This window comes from Limanda limanda, chromosome 23 (genome assembly GCF_963576545.1).
Source record: "Limanda limanda chromosome 23, fLimLim1.1, whole genome shotgun sequence".
Taxonomy (NCBI): domain Eukaryota; kingdom Metazoa; phylum Chordata; class Actinopteri; order Pleuronectiformes; family Pleuronectidae; genus Limanda; species Limanda limanda.
Window position 1 is genome coordinate 7,097,608 of NC_083658.1, and position 23,137 is coordinate 7,120,744.

Genomic DNA, 23,137 nt, shown 5'->3' on the forward strand with positions numbered 1-23,137 from the left:
GGAGCACAGACTGAAACGGTTCATCACTATCCTAAGGGGCTTTTCCAGGGTGGAAAACCAGAAAAGATCTACTGTGACAGACCTGGGTTTCCTCAAACAGAGGCTAACCAGTGCAGGCAGCTCCTCTCACCTTGTAGCAACACTGACAACGACGCAAACAAGAGCCGGGTCCAGGAGGGTCGAGGGGTCGAGGTTCACCTTCTGTAGGGCCCGTGGAGAGCAGGGAGGGCAGGAATCGAGGGCCAAAGCCCCACCAGCTGTCTTTTTCCCTCTGTCTGACAAACGCCTCCCTTCTCCATCCCCCCCCCCCCCCCCCCCCCACCCCTCCAACACCAAAGCTACCCCTACAACCTCCCTGCCGTGCAAGAGCTGTCAAGGGCGGAGGGGGGGGGAAGTGGGGGGCGGACCTGCCAGCATGCATCTGGCTGACAGGCGACTGGGAAGGTGCACTGCGAGCGCACGTCACAATCAATAACCCCTGCTGTGAGCGATGGACCGGGGGGTGTAGACGCTCCCCGCCACCTCACTGTGTGTTTTTATTTTTGTACAGGGGGGGGGATGTCGGGGAGGGGAGGTGGCGCTGACTTGTCACCTAACAACACACACTCGCTCCGGGTGTTTGGGATTTTGTTTTGAGAAAATACATATGTGCCGTGTGCAGGCGTGCGTGCATGCATGAGGAGCAAGTTTTGGAGGTGTGATACGTGATGTGATAAACTGTAGGTCAGCGTTTGGGGGGGCGGGGAAGAGGGAGAGAGAGAGAGGTGGGGAGGACGCAGAAAGGAGGACAGAGGAGAGGCAGGTTTGGGTGGAGAGGGATTAAGATTGTTATTTGGATATATGATCCTAAAATCAAATGTGTTGGGGTCAAAAGATAAGTTTGAAGAGTTGCTACATAAACATTGCTGCTCATGAGGGACATCCTCAAAGTAAGGTCTGTGAGGGATGCTACACAAGTTGCAGAGTGGGACATGTTTGAGGTGTCGCAGAGGGGGGGAGGACGGAGGGTGATCAATTGCCTTTGCACTTACAGTCAACAGCCGGTGGCTCACACGTGGCTAAAAGATCCGTTACGATAACTTCCCGGAGAGACGGAGAGCGAGCCGCAGCCGCTGGGACGAGGAATTCCTGGAATATTCATGTGGCCGTAAACAGATATAACTAGTTCCCTCCATCGTAAGACGAGAGAATGTCAATGAGGCCTGACACCGAGACACCCGACCGCCGATCAATCGATAGCTGACATTACACCTCCGCACGTCAAGCCTCCTCAGTCCCGAGTATTAAAGTTTTGCATTACCAATGAGGTCCTGCTGCTGCTGCTGCCTGGTTCCTCCACCCCTCCTCCTCCCCTGATAATTCATGTTTACCAGCTCTGCTTATATTTTGAAGGGTGATTATCCAGTCACATCAAAACCTTAATGAACCTCGATTCACGAGCAGCATGTATTAGGAGGTTTCTCTCCTTTTGGAGCAAATAAAGAATACGAGAGACTGCGGCTGATTAAAGCGATTCCGTTGGTTGTGTGCCACAAAAGAACAATTTCTCCAGTGCGGCTGCTCCTCTATGGGATGGAGATGGTCGGTCGTGGCTTTTGGACACATCACGTCACATTTAAGTCGACAGCGGCCTCCTCCTTATGGTCTTCTAAGCGCTGACAGATTTTCCTAACCGGGCAAATTAACTGGCTTTGATTCCTCGCTCATCTCCTCCTAAAGCCAATCAGAACATGTTTACCATCACAGCCGGAGAAAAGGGAGAAGTTCTAAGTGTGTGTGGGGGGTTTGTGCTTTTTGATTTCAAATCTGGCCTCTGATGTGATCCGGCCCCGTCTACGGCGAGAGGAAGAAAAACGTCTCGCTTTTAATGAAGCGCTGAGCAATTATCAAAGCCATGCTCGGGCTGGTTCACCTTGCAAACCATTAACAAACCAGTTTGATTTCCCACAAGCTAGAGCCATCATACAACCACGTCACTGTATACATCACTTTCTACGTTTCTGAATCCCCTGCAACACTAACATCGACAGCACGGCATCAACAATGGTGGACTACAGCATCTCGTTGCTAATCTACATTGGCATCCAAACAAGGGAGGTCCAAAACCAGTTAAAAATATTCAATCTTCTTTGCAGACTACATACAACACAAACTCTGAATTTCAAGAACTATGGTCACAATTATTTGTGTTATTAATAATGTTCAGAACTAGCTGACTTTTTAGTTAAATTAACAGGATTAGGTCCAGATACAAGTTGGGAACTGATGAGGTGGAGGAAGTAAAAATGTGTGTCTGTGTTGCTGATGGGGGAGAAGTGTGTTTGTGCGATTCTGCTCAGGACAGAATGTGAATTTTGAGGATCTCACACACACATCCATCCCTTCAGAAATGTTTAAATACGTGGATGCCGAGAAGAAATCCATCCAGGACACAAGAGCCGTTTGTTCTGTGTGAGGACTTCTCCTTCACAGCCGCACCGAGGCCATAAAGCTGTAACTCAGTCCTGTGAAAAATGCCACAGCTTCGCTTCCAAACACGTCGGCCCGTATTGTTACGGGCTCTGTTTACCTCCAGGCCCAGACACTCTTCATTTTTGCATCACCACCTGTCACCGGGCCCTCATTTATAACGTGAGCGGGTTCCTTGTCCTTCCAAACAATGCCAGAACTGTGAAACTTTCTGTTATATTTATACCAAAAAGAAATATAAATATTTGAACTAGCGTTTAATGGTGGTGGGGGGGGAGTCTTCTACATTCCTTCATATCGTACATAACCTCAATTGTTACCTTCGATGAATCGCAGGGTTGTATTTACTTTGGGGTCGGCGTGACTGATAGCCGCATCAATGCTGTTTGCCATATTGGTGAGCTAAGACCTGAAGCGCTCCAGCTGAACGATTGCGGCTGTGTACACAATTTAGATGAAAATCCTGTTTATATTGCAAAAGAGGTGTATTTTGTAAGCCCCTTTCCGACGTCCTGTTGTATATTTAATTGTGAAATATTTCCTGCAGCCCGGCCGTGTTGACCTAATGCAGCACAGAACCTGCACCTTCAGCTGTGGGTTCATCAGTCAGAACATCCATAACTCTTTCTTTTGGGGCAAGACGGGTGAATAAACTATTTGAATGAACCCATTTGGGGCAATTTCTACCTTTTTATCACTTCTTCTAATTATTTTGGACTTTTTGCACGTAAGGATGTTGTTGTTTGATTCTTTTAATAATTTATTATGTTTTAAGATAACTTTTGCTTTTAGAAAGCAATATGTTTTTATTGATTTGCAAAGGAAGTTCTACTTTTGTCATGCAAAGTCTTGAAAGTACATTTTTTGCCTTAACATGTCACATTTTTTAGGAGTAGAAATGTTTTTTCCGGGCTTGGGACACAGCTGCTTGCGGAGCATAACACATTATGCACAATTATACTCAGGTCTACTTGGATTTGTTAGACTGAAATATGGAGAAGTAAAACTTGTATATCTGCTGGTTATTATAGAGAAAACAGGTTTCAGGGATTTCTGAATTGGCTTAAATTCAGAACCTTCACATGTTAGAGTTTCCAACTTAACGTCATAAAGTGTAATATATCTGTGAATTTATATATATATATATCTGCTAATAAATCTACCTTCTGCCATCTATGGCCTTGTCTTACATCACATGAAACTGATTCCAGTGACTTTGGTGCAGTGATGTATTTTTGTATTTATCGAGATGGCCTGTGAACTTAAAGTTGAAAAGAATTTGTCACACTAAAAATCACATTCCCTTTTCTATAAACATTTTGTCATTTAGGCAAGACATGTTTATTTGTATAGCACATTTCAACAAGGCACTTCAAAGTGCTTTGTCATATTCAGAAGTTTCTTAATTCTACATTTGGTTTAATTCTCAATTTAAAATGAGCCTTGATGCCATGATACAAGTCCCAGGTCATTAAGAAAGAGCTCTCCCACTACAGTAAAGCATCTGGAGTTATCATATTCATAAGCTGCAGGATGTACATCATCTATTTATATATAATCCTGATCTACAAATGATCAATAAATTAGATATGGTACAAATTACAATTTAAAAACTCGTTTCAGAGAGTGATAGTTTATTAAACTGATACTGAGGATTTATTTTTGAAGGCCTTGACCGTTCAGGAGGATTTAGTTTTGATGCTGACTGGCGGGTTAATTCAGAACTTCCATGTAACATTAACCATGTGACACTGCTGCTGTGGCTTTCCACTGTAGCTCCGTCCGGACTTAGAGATCTTTGAAAAGAGGCAATTTCAGATTATCGGGGCCTGATCTGTGTGGATGCGTTGGCCCTCGATGCCGTCAGCTGCCTGTGCAGACGACCAGGACACACATGGAGCAGAAATGCACAGATGCCTTGTGTTGTCCCTAATCTCCCCGAGTGGCTCGCGTCTCGATGGCATCCATATGCAACTTTAATTTCAGCACTTCAAACTGCCGCGGGGGATAAAGATAGCGTTTGAAGATTGCTTTTTATGTTCTCCGCGTTCATCTGAGCGTCTGAGTGTAGGAGAGAAGAGCTGGACGCTTTTTCCTCTTTTGTGGTACAGTTTGGCTTTTTGAATGAAGAACCAAAAAAAAAAAAGAGGAAGTCACTCATCTCAGAGACAAGTTGAAGCGTCTGAAAACGGCGGCTTCAGAGGCAATTTCCTGGTATTGTTTCCCGCTAACGAGATAAACGCTTTCTGTCAATCAGAGATCCCTCTAGAGGTGTCACATTTCAACGTCGTGCTGAATTACACGTGGTAGGAGTCAGTGGTTGATGGAAACAGTCATTTTGTGGAGAGAACTTCATTTAGCATCCAGCTGTTTTTGGAGAGTTTTGAATTCAAGTGTCCTTCTTTCAAAACCTTCAGTTTCTCCCTTTCACACAACTATGCCTGCAACAAACAACTAAGACATCCGTGTTACACAATCCCTATTGACAACAATTCTCTTTTAACTTCCATCACAATCGACTGGCACTGCGCGGAGGGTCAGTGCTAAAAGGGTACGGAGCTTTCAGATGGCACCTTAAGTGGTGTATCGCATAACCAGCGTGCCCGTTTAAGGATTAACAGTTTATTCCTTTTGCTGGAGCCACACCAAAGCGCCCTGGCCCTCTGTAAAATATACTGCTTTTGGTGAATTATGAGCGTGGCCTCCGTCCAAGTGCCTGTGGCCTTCCTGTTTATTTGTACGGCGGCGCAGGTCGGCAGTGAGGTGGGGTCCGACGGATCCAGCTGAGCATGTGTAAACACTCGCGGCAAAAGTGGCTATTTTCCTTCAGCGAGGGGATTTTTTTACTGCCCATTGTTTTTAACACAGAATCGACCTCTTAAAAACATTGGACACTCTCATAGCTCTCCTGTGGCCCAAAGAGTGCTTTGTATATGCCTATTGACAAAATATTTCTGTGTTATGGCATGTGTATACTGCGACTCGTATAAACTGGGGAAGAAACACGAGTGCGCTGGCGGGAACACCTCGCTCGTTTCACAAAAGTGCTCCCTGGAAAGCTCTCCGGATAACCGGCTTAAAAAACACTGACGACCTGCGTTTCCCTGCACTGCAAATCTCAAACTCGCAGACAGAACTCAAACTTCACATTTTCTCCAAACCTGTTGCACTAACTTTGCTGTAATTCCCAAAACAACGCTCGGGGCCATTTAAACGCTCACAGGCTGTAGTGGTTGAGAAATGAATACAAGGAAGAATAAGTCATGATTGAATTTAAAGATGAATGCATGAAGCTAGCGTTCGATAAAAGTTGCATTTCTCTATTGCAGGATGCAAGTTTGAGTTAGGAAGAAAAAGATGCAGTAAGGTAAGAGGAAACTCTACCTTTCTTGGAGACAGATCGAGAAAATAAAATAACGGTTTGGAAAGATGAGCAAAGGTTTGGATATTATTGTATATTTGTTCTACATGAAGACTGATGGTTGACTAGGTCACAGTTGTACTGCCATCACCAAATCTGAGCTGTCCTTGAGTATTATAATCTCCCCAAGTCACAGTGGCTTCATACTTTCTGCCTGGTCTCCCTGAAGCATCTGGTATTGATAATAAATGTGTCTGCTTAAGACTTCATCAGTCTCCAGGGGAAAAAAACATAATTCATTCACCTTACAAGATTTCCCTCACACATCAACTGATGTAACTTTACTTTCCAGTCCCTTCATTTTAACAACTTTTAAGACTAAATCACAAACATGTCTTCTTCTTTTTGCAGTTTAAAATAAACAAAAAATCAATACAAACCAAAAAGGTTAAAAAAAGGTTGACGTTTCTCATCTGATACTATAAGCTGTTAGTTTTTCTGTAATCCTGCTAAGTAACAGACAAATAGACAAAAAATAAAATTCCTTGGCGGAGATAATAACACCCAAATGATCCTCTCTGTATCCATGTCCCTGAAAGCGTCCACACAGACCATGTGACCACAGTCACAGTAAATAAAAATAAAAAACAACTGAAAACTTGATTAGTAAATCCGGGAAATTCTTTTGAAAACTAGTTGAAATGATGTAACTGCACTGGCAGATTCTCTGGCAGGACGAGCCACCACTGTATACAGTTGGACACATGGGGGACAAACACACTCTATAATCGGCTTCATGTCACTTTAACCCTTGAGCGTGACGATGGGGACATTTTTCAGCATGTCTTACAGTATGAGTCTCTGAGGTTCAACCGCCGCTGTTGCTTTTGTCAACATGATACGGGTCGTCCGAAGGCAAAATGTCAGCGGCGTCCGAGGCTCCGCCGGAGCGCTGTCTCAATGGAGACTCAAACCTTTTCAGCCTCAAACGGCGGCGATTGGGCGCTCATCTGCTGTGACACAACCGAGACGACGATGAGGACGGCGGCCGTTACGAGAGCGGAGTTCGGGGACAAGCTGGAGAAATAAACATCTGTAGGGTGGTGGGCTGAGAGAATTGGAGGGAGGAGCGGGCGGCTATTTGAGTGTTGCCACTATGTGAAGGCTTCTCGGGGGTGCCCGTGCACTCTGACACCAGTAGCTGAGTCCTGGAGGCCTCGACCGTTTGCTGCTGCTGAAGGGGTCTGGGAGCAGGATCCAAGCCAGGGTCAAGGGGTGAGATACATGTCCTAAAAGCAAACTGTAACCTACTTTCACCCACCGCACATTATACACACACACACACACACACACACAGAACGAGCGAGTCAGACATCCTGTCGGAGTGCACTCCTGATGTTCTGCAAAGGCAAAAGGCCACGAGAGGGAAGAGGTAGTTCGCCAAACTTTGGGGCATCTACTTATGTGCCTGTGTGTTCTTAGCGTGCCATTGGTTTCAGTGTGGGTGGTTCGGATCCCGAAGCCCTGCAGTGTCTGTGCTGCATGGTATATGAAATATAAATGTTTGTGTTATACTGTTAAGTTTGAAATGAGGCATAAACTATCTCCGATTTTCCTGACTTTTATTCTCGAGTGCGAGTCAACGCAAAGTCAACGCTTCCTGTCCCTGCCGTAACAATGTCTCCTTCAAATTTTGTCCTTAGATTATGAAGAATAGGTTTTTTCTTTAACATTTTGGGGCATTTTCTTCCTTTATTAACAGGACACTGAAATGGATTGTGAAATGGAGAGAGAACAGAATAAAGCACATGGCAACTGGGACACAAGCCTCCATACGTGGGGCGCAGCAGTATTATTTTTAGGTTTTGTCTCGCCGGAATCAAACCAGTTGATCAGGTGACAGATTAAGTGACTGATAACTTGTTGCCATGGCATCATAGACAACAAGAGCCATATGTGGAAGAGAGCTCCTGTTGAGACCACGTCACCGAACAAATCTAAGAAAATCTAATCAGTTCATCATTTAGTCCAAGTGAACATTTGTGCCAAATTTGTAAGGAACCCACAATGAATTTCACAACAATTTAAACTTGTTCGAAAGCTGAACACTATTACTGGTCTTAAACTACATGTGGCAGATAGGACATGAACCTTCTTTTCTCAAAGTCAAAGTCTTGACCTTAGCACATGCAACACTGACCTCTGGCTGCTCCATCAAACTTTTTAAAGGGGTTAGAATGTCACACCTCCTGGATTAGGAAGAAACCTAAAATCCAGGCAGCCATCCCAAGTTCTCCAAAGCACATTAGTGGTGCATAAAAGCAGTTTGCAAGAGACAAGGTTGTTCTGATTCAGTTCTGCGTGCAGCCTGGTTGTTCCCCCCCCGCAGGCTGCCGACCCTCCTGCTAACCTCACTGCAGTATTATGTCGATGCAAACTCACCAACATGAGCGCACACACACAGAGAGGCGGCTGGCCCGTAGCACCAACAACAAGATCCGCTCCACTCAGGATCATCCAGCTCATCTTCTCCCAACCACTCGCTGCTGGTTTGAAGTTTAACTCTGAGGCGCACTACAGATCTTATAGGGTTTGAAGTGGGAGAGCCGTGGCACCGACAAGTACCCGCTTCTCCTTTCACCTCCCAGCATTTCTGTCCCCCAAAACAAAGCAGCGCAAAATCGTCAAGTATCTGCCAGATCAAGCAAAAGGGAAGGAAAAACACAGAACAGCTCCAGGAGGCGAAGACAGTTTCCTTTTGTGGTTGGTAAGGATCAGTGGGGCGTCAGTGATCACATTAAGGATGATGCTGTTAAAAATCTCCCCCAGACTTGATGGTACCCTTTACACCGGTGAAAACACGTCAGTACAGATAAGAAACTAAAAAACAGGACAAATCTTTTTCTAGGTTCTCTGCATACATCAGGAATAAGAATCTGTGACCTTTTATATATAATCAAATAAATAAGTTTAAACTTCTTTTAGTGGTGAAGCTAAAAAAGCGTATGTAGTTAAGGTTTTCTTCCGCCACAGTTTTGACTCATACAGGAGTAAAATGTCAGACAAAATTGATCCTCAAAATTTGATTTACAATTTTCTAAACACGGAAAAGATTGAGTGTAAATGTTACAACAACAATTATACAGCCAGTCCGAGATGCACTTGTACTATTTGTTGTTAAAGTTATAGAACATTTGTGTGAATAGTTATTACCTGATATATACATTGTCAATATAAGGACAGTTGATAAAGTTCTCTATCTATACACTTTTGGGGGAAAGACTATGGACATATACTCTTGTACAGATGGTATCTATGGAAACCTTTGTACCCTGACATCAATTTAAAGTTAATAAAGAGTTACCGTCCTCTTTCTTTCACTTTGTTTTCTCTGTTTTGCTGAGGAGGAAACCCCCTGTGATGTGAAAAAGACAGTAAGTGGATTTTTGGACAGACAGAGAACATAGAGTTCAAAATCATTCTTTTGAGTGTATTAAGTTTCCTCCCTGTCAAACTTTGAACTATTTTCAAACCAGTTTGTGGTGTTTATTTTTGATGCCAGGAGGTGACAATGTGTGGACACATCTGATCAGGTCTCACGCTGCATCAGGTCAAATATTAAATTAGGATCCACAGCCAGTTAAATAAACTGGCTTGAGCAAATTCCAAAACTGCTCCATATTTGCGTGCATCCTGTCAAGACTCATGCAGCTGCACCGTGTGGATTAGTCTTTTATACACACATGAAGACACATGGCAAAACAAGCCATAGTTTTAAAGTTGGAGGTTGTTTTATTCATGCAACTCCGAGATGCAGAGACAGGAGTCTGCTGGCGGCTCTCTGGCGTGGCGGGAAGTCGAGCGAGGAGAGATAAGGGCTGGATAGAGCAGCAGGAGAACATCAGTTGGGGGAGAAAGAGTTGAACAGTAACCACAGGACGCACCGCCGGAGACAAATATTTCATCAGAAAAGTTCCCTGATACACACTGGAGGAGACCGGGATGCTCAGTGTTCTTGTGAACACACCCCGCCCTCGGTTTGTCTTTGCCTCGCCTTGACGCCGCGAGCTGGTAAATATGTGTTTTCCTCCACGGTGATTGGAGATGGCTTTCGCCGCCTGGAATAAATCATTGTCGCTTCCGAAAAGCAAATACGTATCTGTTGCTCAGCTTATTGACAATGTAGAGAGACGGAAGAATAAATAAAGAGAAAAAAGGGAGGAAATGAAGGCAGCTGCCCAATCATGACGCCCGCTTAAGACCTCATTGCTTCTGAGTGCTACTTTACTGTTGCCGTATTTTGACTGAAATCTTAATGCAATGAGGATTAAAGGGATTACAACATAATCTTGAATAATCCAAAGTGCCACGGACGGAGGAGCGCTTGTAATAACGGCGTAAAACCCGTCCGGAGGTCTGACAACATTGTCAGTCACGGCGAGGATTAAATATTTGCGGGAAAAACTTTCGACTAATGCCCGCAAACCATCGCAGGGGGGGTAAAAAAGCACGGGGGCCAGAAGGCAATTTAGTCATTTAAGAGACATATAGCACCTCGGTAAGTGCCGGCCAGCTCGCTGCCAGGACAAAGCCCAGGCAGGCGAGGGGGAGATGGGCTTTTTAAGCAGATTTACTCCTCCAATTTTTGTTTTTGATCAATGCTCGGGCAGGTTCATTACACATGTAAAGCACGGGGGAGGTTTGAGGAATGAAAATGTTCTCACAACCAAGAATCAATTCTTATTAGGTTTACTGAAATGCCATCAACATGTCCATTAGCTTTTCCATTAATTTATATTTTTTCCTCAGGAGCAGGGCTTACTTGTATATTTGAAGGATTATGTAAAGCATCAGCAGAAATTATCTTTTGAGCTAAATAACCCATATTCATCGATGTGAACCTGCCTTTAATTACAACCCTTCACTCAATAACAGTAATGTTAAAAATTGTGTGGGAGGCACATTAGTGGGATTTGATGCAGACCTTGCCGGGATCCTCCCTGAAATTCATGCTGGTTGATTGAAGTCTTATTGACGCTTAACTCCTCTCCGACAAACCAAACCCTTAATTTCACTGAATGAATATAAATTGAGTGCAAGAAAAGCTTTTAGAAACAGAGTCGACATTAAGTTTAGAGGAATTTGTCTCAGTGAAGAAGAAGCAGGGATCCTGACGACTAAAACAGTGACAGCACAAAGAGCCCAGACAGCAAAAGAGACACTGTGTACAGGACTCATGTCGTATACATATCTATCTATCTATATATATATATGATAAATCTGTTTTACATTGAATATTCAATCACTGTGTGCATTCAGGCAGTGACAAACTCCGGCTGCTGCTGCTGTCAAACAGGAGGAGCGGAGAGGGTTCGTGGAGTGCAGCCGTTTTGTTCGCGCTGTCACATGGAAACTTGAAGACAGCATTTGAGAGAAATACTCTGTTTCATGTTCTAGCGGTGGATTAATTCCACTTTTGATATTTTGTAATATCCTTTAAGCCACATTTTACAATAACAGTAGTAGTACTAAGTAAATAGTAGTAGTGGCAGTAAATAAAGATGGACGACGCGTCACCACTTCCTCCCATTTTAACGGGATGTTAAAATAACCAAATCATCTTGCATTAAACACGTAATTTAGACGCAGTAGAGATCATGCTATCAAGGGCCTGCCGATACATGCGCTCAATTTTTGCGACCTTTAAATAATTCAATTTTATTCTAATTAATGTTATTTTTTGTGCACTCTTTTGTAAATGTGCCTTAAACATGTTCTTCCTGCCACAAGTCGTCTTGAACTAAAGAAAGAAACCAGAAAGTGCTTTGAAAGTTTGGAGGAATAAACAGCTCCATCTCCTGCACATTCATTATGTTATTCCATGAGAAGACTCACTGGGGGCCACAGTATTCATATGAAATGTTTAATTAAGAAATTAACATCTTTTGCCGAGACCGTCTCGTAACCTTTCACGGATTTTTGTGCCAGAACAAAAAATCGACTTTGTTAAGAAGCCAGTTTTTGACCAGAAGGTCACGGGTTCCCGAAAAGTTGTTTGAAAGTTGAAATATCTCACTTGTAAAAATCATAGCAGCTGTCAGTCGGCCGCACGTTTGCCCTTTCTAGTCCCTCTCCCTCTCAATGAGGACGTACTCTTTGACCCAACCTACTGCTGCCCGGTTGCCCGTGGGCAAGGCACTTGACCCCCGGTCTGCTGAGAGTCCGGCAGCACAGGACTGGCCGGATTCCAGTTTGAATAAACTGTGTGAGATGAAAAGACTGTTTGACAATTGATTCGATGCTTTTTAAAAACTATTGATTTGACACAACCTAAGATTCATCTGAGAGAAGCCGGAGATCATTTATGTATCAGTCCTGATATGCATAAGTTCATCCCTGACCTTCAAAATAATAGTCTAACTGTATTAAACACAAGTTTCACAAAACAATATTCGATTCAAATTTATCTGTATAGCGACAAATCATAATATACATTATCTCAAGGCACCTAACATAGCAAGGTGAGACCGTAAAATGTATAGACAAACCCAACATTGAGCAAGCACTTCGGTGACTGGAGAGAAAAAACTCCCTCAAAACCAACTCATGGTAGAACTTACAGAAATATAAGGAGGGTTGTCGCAATTAAGACTTATTTAAGACCTAGTATGTATTATTTTAACATATTTAAGACTTTTTAAGACATAAAGACTGTAATATTTATGAAGTTTCGGCGTTTTGAGTGTGTGTTTGAGAGCAGTTCAATAGAGTTATATGGACTTGATCGTATGTTTTTGATATAACATGCCTTATCCCCTGAGTATTTTGAATTTCAGAACTCCCCAGTTCAAGCTGCTGGTTCCACAGAGCAGGACATTTGAAGGCGTCATCTGCAGCCTTCTATTTTTTACCATTTTCTGACATTTTATAGACTGCTTCTTCAATTCAATTAGTTTCAGTACTAACAACAAGTTTTTTTTAGCATCTCCTGCAAACACAAATGGGCGACTATACGTTGTAAAACAGAGATAAAGGCGGCAGATCCTGAGCAACGCGAATCCCAACAGGGATATAAGCAAACGCGTTCAAAGGACCAGCGAAGAAATAGAGTGAATTAATGATAAAACTAATGATTCATGCTCGTTTACTTTCATGCCTCTGAAATGTGTCGCTTCAGCCTCCTCTCTCTACATCTTTGAACACAATTAAATTTAAAATCTGTAAGACTCAATCAAGCTTTCGGTAATTTTTGAGTACATCGCTGGAAGCTTTATTTAATCAGGTTTATTAGTTAACTGACACTGATGCTATTTTCTTTTCAAGATATCATAAAAATGACCTGAAATTGTTATTTCAATGATTCTACTTAGATTATATATAGATTAAAGTGTGTTTTAAACCTTTAAATGTGTGTTTATTTAGTAATTGTAATGCAAACTGTGGAAAGAAGGTGGATGACATTATTATCACGGACTCAAATATAGATCGTTCCTTTCTGATGTGTCTGTTGTACATATTCTGAGCCCTGAGCCTCATCTCCTCTGTGATCTCACCCACAGTGCTGCCACCCAGTGCAGACTGCCGTCAACAGCAGCCGTCTCTCACCACCCAGTCACTCCCCTGTCATGGAAACAGATAAAAATCCCCGACATGTGTTTTAGTTAGTAACAAGAAGACTGTTTTATAAGCAGGCACTTTACACCGACTCCTCATTTCTCTGAGAAAAGGAGGGGAAAAAAGCTGCCAGGCGGTACAGACAGTTTATTTTTTCTGCCTATAAGCCATAATGAGGTTGTGCCCTGGGGAATCAGTCGAGCGGAATGTTATTAATGCCTCAAAAAAAGAAAGAAAAAATCCTCGGCACCTTCAGCGGCCGTGTCATAAAGGCAGGAAAAGACTGTCAAACAATTAAAGTGAAGTGAATTCCCCGAGATGGAGAGAGAAAGAGAGAAAAAGGGAAAACAAGTGGACCGGCCTGGAAATGTGCAGAGAAAACAGTTTCCTCCAGGATGTGGAGGAGAAACCATGAGCTCAGTAAAACCAGCGGTGGGAGAGTTATCTAAAGACCTGGATGTTTTCACCAGCGGGAGCTGAGTTTAGATCAAACAGAGCGAGGGGTCGTTCCTGTATGTGTAACCCTGCGGCTCACTGTCACTAATCAGTCCGATGTAAAAACAGACACACGGCAACTCACTTCCTCCTGAGAGCGTTAACTGATAAAGAGACATGTAAAGCTTCTATATAACTATTATGATATCTGTCATGGGGGCTGCAGAATTTGAACTGTGACCATCCCATATATCTCCATCCATTCATCCATCTGTACTGCTCATCTTTAGAGGGTCGCAGGGGGAGCTTGACCTGCTGCACAGCCAAGTGACCGATCAGTAAAATAAGACAATCACGACACCAAGACGTCTGAGAAGTGCAAGGTAAAAACATTTCGGGTTTGGAAATGTAACAAATTGAACAAAAATTGAAATCCGAACAAAATGCATGTCATGTCAAATTCGTGTCAGCATTACTAGCATTATTTACATAGTTATTTATTTGCTTCAGTTGATATTTTGTATTTATCTATGTTTAAATATAAACTACAAAGTTATATTCAGCTAAAAATACAGCTCGAAGTCTTGTGATGATGTCATCAGGTACTTGTGTGATGTCACCACACCAGTTACAATCATAGAATCCAAAAATTGCAGAAAAAGCTGAATATTTAAAAAAGTAAGAAGACGAATGAACAGTTAAAATCGATTGTAGGAGTTGCTGACGGCAGAAGCCAGATATATGCACCCTGACAAATAAGGCGGAAGAAGAATAACAGTTGAGACTGGAGCGATCTGAAAAGTAAATCATACGATTCCTCCCCAGGATCAAGAAAACTCAACTAAATCCAAAAGGAAGAGGCAGATCCACACTTTGTCTTCTTTTCCATTCCGGCCTTTCTTCAACACTTTCTTCCAGGGGAATGTCGTGGATGATGCTTGAAACTTGGTTGAACATTTAGAGAAGAGTTCCAGTCGGTTTGGTTTGTTCGATTCTCAAGATTCCTTTCTTCTGAGCTCCGGAATTTATTGTTTCACCCAAAAACTACATGTGCATTTCACCCAAAGGTCAGAGAGGCAGTGCTTTACTCATGGACACATTTCACTTTTCCCTGAGCTGAAATCCAATTGTCTCTCCTCGGTCCCTGCAGAACGCGTTTGAGCCACAGAGCTGCAGCACAGAGGTGTGTGCGACACACTCTCATCTTCATTCAAAGTAACCCCGATGACTCTGATTTGATTTGCTCAGTTACATCCTCCCGGGCCCGGCCTCCATTGTTCCCCCCTGATGTGTCAGGGCGACATCCTAGACGGAAGAAGGTGTCATCGTCAAAGCTGGGTGGCCTCTCCCTCGGTAGGTCGATCCCCCGCACCTCATTGTCTATCCTCACCTTTATGTCTTTGTGTCTTCGTGAACTGTCACGTCGGGGGGGTCGTTCAGACGTGATTCCCGACAGGGGAAACGCCGCTCGACAAGCGCGGCTCCCACAGGAAGTTGGGAAAGGAAATGTAGAGGAAGCATATCAAACAAGCAGAGGTGGCGGCCTGTGACACTCTTAGCGGGCAGATCTGCAGCTGGCGGGTTTAAAAGGTAAAAGGAAAAAAACTGTCCGACGTCCTTCACACACGTTTCATGTTGAATCGCCAAAAAGCAGAGTGTGACACAACTGAATAAAGGACAGCTGGACTGAAAAGTTCAACGACTGTGTGTAGGGAAGTCAAAGATATTTCTTCTTTTAAATCAGTTGACAAAACTATTCTTTTTACGAAACCCTTTCATTGATCTTAGCACACTTAATTGATTTTATCTGGTCCATTTTTTTTTATCCTATTTTAAACCTAACTGTTTTAAAAAGGGCTGCACAAATTGGTTTATTATTATTCATCTCTCTCATTGACTCAGCCGCATAAACCTTTTCTTCAGCTTTCTTTTTTAACTCTTCATAGAATGTTTTGTTATATCACTCAAACTCAGTCTGGTGACCAGGTATTAATGTGTGTGTGTTTTGGCTGCAAACTTGGTTACTCACAGTAAACGATGGTGGTCCGCCCGACGCTAGATGATCCAGGAGTTTGCATCATCACCAGTCCCACTTGTCTGTCTGTCAGTTTCTGCCCATCACCATTTCAAACAGAACCTCGGGCCCTAATGGACAAAAAATAAAATGCGTGTCAGATATACCCTCATGGAGTATCATTGGTGCTTCAATCCCTGATAAATGTGAGAGTTTTCTATTTATTTGCAGCTTTTGGCTCAGCAAAGTAATTAGAAATATCGGCAGCTTTATTCTTGAATATGTGAAACATTATTGACAGTAATAAATAGATTCAGTCTTTTCCCTACTGTCAATAAATCAGATGTTTCTGTCCTGTTATGCTTGGTTTTGATTTTGATAAATAAACAATGTATAAGGCTAGATACAAGTTAAAAGCTGATTTAAATTCAGCTCTTTAAAAGTTTCTTAATAACTTAATTTGGTTGAAAAACCAAGTTAGATGGTGAAGTTAAGACCTCTACAAGAAACCAATCAAAGTCTAACACCAGTTAATTGAGTTTGTTGGCTAAACCAAGTCTTTTCATCACTTAGAGAGGATATGATTTAGAATAAATGAATCCAAAACTTAAAACCAAAGTTGGAGGCTGCAGCACAAACTAGGCCAAAGACAAGATAGTTTCCAGTAAATTTGGTCCTGAGCGTTCTTGTTTTCAGGATCCGTGCTGGGGCCTCGCTCGTCACAGCCATCAACTCTGATATGTTGACAATCCCCTCATTAATTTGAACGGTGCAGCCGGGTTTGAAACACGAGAACCCTTCAGCCATTTCCCTAATGGTCTGCGAGCCGGCCGACCCGGGCGCAGCCGAGCACTCGCCTCCGCGGCGGAGCCGGGATGCAGTTAGAGGTCTTTTCACTGCGAGCTGCTGAGCAGCCATGATGGCTAACCACCACACCAGAGGCCCCTTTGTTTTTCTCTTTTCTCACCCCAACACTTTACAAACAGCTAAGCCTGTCACAGTCCGGCATCAAGGTTCAGTGGTCTGTCAACATTTACCAGCAGATAAAGACAAAGAGGGGAGAATTCTCGGCCCTGGAGAGCACATCGCTCCGTCTGCAGAGTGTGTGTTTGAGAGACAAAGTGTGTGTGTGTGTGAGAAACACAGAGCGAGTACTTATGTGTCTTTTCTCAGTGACAGCAGCCAAACAGAAAACACTCATGCGGGGAAGAAGACAGCGAGTACATTAGAGCCGTTCGCCTCCCCACCCACCCGGCGATGGAAAGTGACGATGGAAAGCTCTGACAAATAGGACAAGATCCCGCCTCCCCTGGGCTCGGACCGAGCTGCATCTCGTTCCTGGGCCTGTGGGTCTACTCGCTCCATCCAGAGGAGAGGGCTATCACAAGCTCCGCCGGCTTAGATGTGTTTGAGACGTGAAGCTGGGGCGAAGATTTGGGATTCGGTTCCGTGGCAGACGCCCTCAACTAATAAACGACGAGGGGATTTGACGGCACAAAATAAGCTGCTGCTCTTTGAAACAGTGGAGATGTGAGAAAACAGCACTGGGGGGGGGGGGGGGGGGGGGGTCATTTATTTCCAGCTAATGATCCACATGTAAGAATATAGATTTTTTTTTTTCAACAGCAAATTTGTTTGCTAAATGTGCCGCAGATTTCCAGAGCTCCACACTTTCTCTGAAGTTTGTCAAGTAAAAACACAAATAACAGCTTCAAACAGCTCACATGACAGCGCCGCCCTGGTGTCAGGGTTCAAAGAATAATTTCAGGGAAACTGGTCATAATTAGTTTGCACTGAATGAAGCTTGGGCTTAATGTACATATTAAAATGTGATAGTTCATTGATCGCTATAAGGGAGGTTCTCCTCAGAGGTCAGAAGCAGCTTGAGTGTGTAGTGATGCCGGAACAGCTTCATGCACCTCGAGTTCAGCACTTCCTCTATTTCTACATGTGCTGAATCCACCTGATTTAATCTTGATAACTGTACAGTATGTGCATATACGGCCAAAAGTATGCAGACACCCCCTTCCACAATCTTAAAGGTAATTTTGGCTTGCAGGTTTTAGTTTCCTCTTAGCTCCAAAGAATGGAAATCTTAACAATGCAATCATATTTAAGACAACAGTGCAAACTGAAATCAAGACACTGGAGGTTGATGCAGCTGCAGATTAATGCCCATGATTCCACAATCACAGTTGTCTGCATATTTTTCAGCCATAATTTGTACGACCATCTGCATGCGGCGCTATCTATTCTACTAACTAAAGCTACTTTAATATGTTTATATATCCCATTTAGGGATGTAAAAACCATAAAAGAGAGCCGGAGCATTGTCTTTGCCCCCTGGTGGCTGGTTGCAGCACAGGTCATAAACTTCGTCTTTACAGGCCAAACAAAGAAGTCAAGATACACCTCAAAGAAATGTGTCCAAAGTTGGTTTCTGTCCTGTTAGGTAAACTGTACTTGTAATATTATATCTGTGGACTCTAATGCAACATTTCTTTAAATGACTATTTGCTGCAATTGAAGATTTGATAAGAGCATTTGATAGTAAGACTGGATCACAGTGTTAAAGTGAAAGTCTTGCATTAACAAGAGTTGTATTAAAAAGTGAAATAACTATTTCTAAAATGTTAGAACCGTCTCAGGAAACAACGACTTCCTTCATCTGTAGTTAATCTTAACCTTAAATTGAATTTGCCATGTAAACTGTGGCTTTTGATCAATTTAAGGAGACCGCTATGTTTCCTAAATGTCATCTAATGTCACGGGGAAACTCTTCACACACTTACCCGCACTTGGAGGGGACATGTGAGGTGCAGGTCACATGATCTAAGTAGTCTCCCCATCATCTTCTGGTTTCTACAGATGTGTCACCTGTCGGCGCAATTACGGTCGTCCGCCGTCCCTGCGACCCGGCCTGACTGCACAAGACAAAAAGGCATCCGTCATCACCGGTTTGCCGCGGTGTCATGGCCGCTTGGATGTCTCAGGGGCTGACGTGGCTGAGGCCCGGTCCTCTCTCTCTCCCTGCAGCGAGGAGGAGACAGAGAAGATCAGCGCTGGTTAATTATTTACTCAAATCACCAGGTCCCAATGACACTGAGACAACATGTCAGCTTTTTTAAGGTGAGTGACACTGAAATCTGCCACGTCCACTTGAGGCTGTGATACTGCTGATGACAAATTTCATGCTACATGTATTTTTGAATACCTGTGAGGAGAACTGGAGATGCTAAAGTTAAACACGATAAAAACTGATTCCCATTTCAACCATAGACCCTAATACAGACTTTGATGAATGTGTCTATTTTACAATATGTTCCATTTTTTAAATTTATGTAAATAATAATTTATTTTACGTGGATATTGGGAGGTATTGCTGGAATCTTGGCTTTCTGGCCTCTAGCCCCTTATCTATAGAATAAGTGAATGTGCGGATTGATTTAATAACGTTTAGATGACGACTGAGGACTAAAACATTATTAATAAAGTTGAGTGATTCAAGTTAAAGTAACAGTGTGGGGGATTCTAAGTCGTGAGTTAAAAAACATTAGTGTATCGACTTGCCTTAAAAATTGACATACATAACTTAAAATGAATTCCCAATGTAGTTATTTACTCAACTTAGGGATGTAAAGGGTCAAATTTAGATCTTGAGATGTGATAATATTGATACGTGTTAATTCATTGATTATTTCATTAAGTTAAACGCAATCCGTGAAGGTTTTTCACCACTAGTAGGCTGTGGAGCAGTGTTTTCCATCCTTATGAGGATGCACATGCATGGGATCAGACAGGTCAGCGTCCTCTACATGCTCATGCAGTTCCATTCACAGCTGGTGGCTGGAATGTGCCAAGAAAGGTGGCAAAGGAAAAGGAATAAAACAACTGCAAGCTGGTCAACATGTATCTGAACAATGCAGGTTTGGAAACTGTTTGAGTAGCTGCAGGTTTAAGTTAATCCCACAAACACACCGCTCGAAAAGCAATTAGAAGATAGGAACGGATATACAGACAATTCAGCGATATAAAAGCCGTTTCTCTCGTACGGTCACACTGTCAGCAGTATAATTTAGTGTAGTGGATTGAATGCCTCCTGTCTGAGCAGCTCAGTCAGCTGAACTCTGCTGGAATGCGATGGAGGAACCAGGTTGGGTTTCATGAGCAGGTGCCGGTCGTTTCTCTCCCTCGTGTTTCTCACACTGTTTCGCCACCTGTTCTCATCTCCAGTCCTTCCCAGGTTTTTTTTTTCTCCCTTCCTTGCTCAGGATAAAAAAAAGAAACGCAGTGTGCACACGTTTACCTCTGAATATTCAGACATCATGCAACCAGTGGAGGAGATGGAGGAAGAGATCTGTTTTACATCTGAAATAAGGATTTAATACAACAATTTGAGAAGAAATGTCCAATTAAAGGATAATTTCTTTGGTCTTGGTATAAATTGTTTGAACCATAAAGCTTGGATAGCAAAGAATATAATTTCAGGTAAAATGTTGTACTATATTTTAATGTTATAAATTTTGGGACATAGGTTTGGATATCATCGATTGCCATTCTCTCGAGGAGAGAAGACAAATAACAAGGTTATTTAAGGATATGATAGAAGAAGATTGAGGGGTGGGACTGAAGGAGGGGAAAAGGGAAAAAAAAGCATTTGTGATTGTCGGCGTGTCCGCCAGTGTTCTCCCTCCCTGCTCCGACACACTTTTCCATGTTGTGGATGCGCCGTTGCACTTGTCAATGTATTTGTTCAGGCGACTCGGCCGTGGGTCCCTGTGAGGGCTGTGCACCGCTGCCTCCTCTCTCCCCCACGTATTACAAAAAAAAGAAAAGGAGCTGTGGCTCTTGCTTGAATGCTCTCTGTGTCCATGCCCAGTGCCCTAATCCAGGGCCTGCTCTTCCTCTAAGCAGGGAGTTAACTTAATCCCTCTCATTTAGGCAGCTGCACTGCCGGGGAACTATGGGAAAAAAAAAAAAGTTATAACTCTGTGACAGACACTTTCAGCTGTTGTGACAGCACCTCCCCTCATTCAGCTGCCTTAACATGCAACTCTCACTCTTGGCCCGGTATTTTAATGTATCTGTGAATAATGCATGGGGGGGCGGCGAGCATGGAAATGCTACAGGAGAGGTATGCATGGCTGGGATGATAGCTGTGTGAGTCTGGGTGGAGCAGAACAAGCTGTAAAACACTCACCGGCAACTGGGCTGAACGAGTCGCCTACCAACAGTCAATATGCTGTGAATGTAAATGGTCATTCCCAACGACTTAAGACTAAGTTTAGACATCAGCCGTGATGTCATTGGGTTTTAAGGCAAAGGTCAAAAGGTCAAATTGGAACGATATTCATAAACAGTAAAGGTTTTCACCACTGGGGATGCTATCGAGCAATTCATTAATGATTTATTGATCATCACACACATACGAGCCCCTGCTGACTGCAGTTGGTTCCAATGCTACATGCTAGCACTGCTATGCCACTAACCTACAGCAGGTGGCAGTGATGTGCCAGAAATATGGCCATAAACCAGAAAAAAGGTCTCGCATAAGAAAACTGATGGAACGAAATCAGACTGTGTACAAAAACGCAGACCTTGGTTGCAGAAAGCTAAGCCAAATCCGGAAGTGCCTGAAACCTGCAGTCTCTCTAATGACCAGCAGAAGGCGACTCCACTTGTTTTACAATAGTCTCAACATTAGCCTAAGGAGATAATAATCTTACTCTCTAGTTTTGAGTCTTCTGAAATATATGATAATCATTTTCTAAATTACGGTGCCATTTAGAGTCAAATAGATGATAAAGCAGAGAATACATTAGGTCATAGATACCGTCTTATTGACAGCTAGTACCCCCCCCCCGCTCCTACAAATATAATAAAAACAAAATACAAGATGGCGCTGAACAAAATGCCAAACGTGAAGCTTCAAATACGGCACTTGTCTGGGACTCGCAGTAATGACAAGTCTTTAAAAAGGTGCCTCACTCCAACATTCATGAGGAGCAAAGCTCTCTCCAATCTATCTATTTATCTATTATCAATTTTATTGAAGTATTTGCCGATACATGCTGACACATACAGTGACGGTGAAGGTGACAAACTCCATGTTTTGTTTGCGCTTTAATCTTTACAGGACTCAGAACGTGTGTAAACCTACTTCTCCCACCTCATGCACTTCACTTTGCAAAAAAACCATCTCATTAAAGTGGCCAGTGCAGGTCAGAAAACACAATTTAAAATTTCTGCACACATCTGAGCTGCCTATCCGTGAAATTTCAAAAGCTCACGTAACGTTTTGAAAGGGCATCAGCAGCGGTCAGCCCGAGAAGCGGCCTCCCCTTCATCCTTCGCCCACATCTGGCACTTCCAGTCCACTGAACTTTTGTAATGGGCCTCGATTAGAGCGCGGGACAGATACGGTAAAAAGCCCTGGAATCTTGTCAAGGGAGAGGTCAGATCAGAAGACAAATAAATAGGAAATTGCTCCCTGTGAGCCTTCTCACTGTCACCCTCAGCTTGTTACCTTGAGCACTAAAAGGTATTTATCTGACTCCGTGTCCGCTGTTTAAACAGGCGTCAGCGCTGCTCTGCGGGGCTTTAATTGCATCCGCGTCCCAGGAGTTCACTTATTGAAGTGCAGGTGCAGCGTCCAAGAAAAATAATTGAACAAACAATTATAATGTGCGTTCCCACACTGCAGGTTGGAGACAGAGCAGATTACAGGCTTCTGCGCTGTTTAGCTTCCCTCCAGTCCAAAAGCATCACCATAGGAGTGTTGAAATGCTCCAAAGATCTACGGTGGGCTTGTGTATATTCTGGCAGCGAGAATCTTGACAGTACCGTCCCTCCGCCCTGGGAAAGAATCCGCACCGTCCGCTGTAAACATGTGAGACATTCACAGCCTCTCCTGGTGTCTTTCCCCCCCCGAACACAAAGACAGAGGCAGGGTTCTCGTCCGCTGCATCTCGCTCACCGTCGCTGACAGGAAACAAACGCCACCTCGGGACATCAACACGTCCCGGGCTCCAGTGCCTCGTCGGTGGAAACAGATCCCGAAGCCAAACATGCAGAGGAGACCCGAGCAACCCTTGGAGGTGCTCGTCACTCCTCGGAGCTCTTTGTTTTCAGCTCGTCCCATTGTTCCTCAGCCGGGGAAAATGTTTTTCTTAGAGGACAAACGCCATGTCTTCACAGTCACTGGACTATTCTCACAGGGCAGCTTCGGTGGGAGAGAGCCGGTT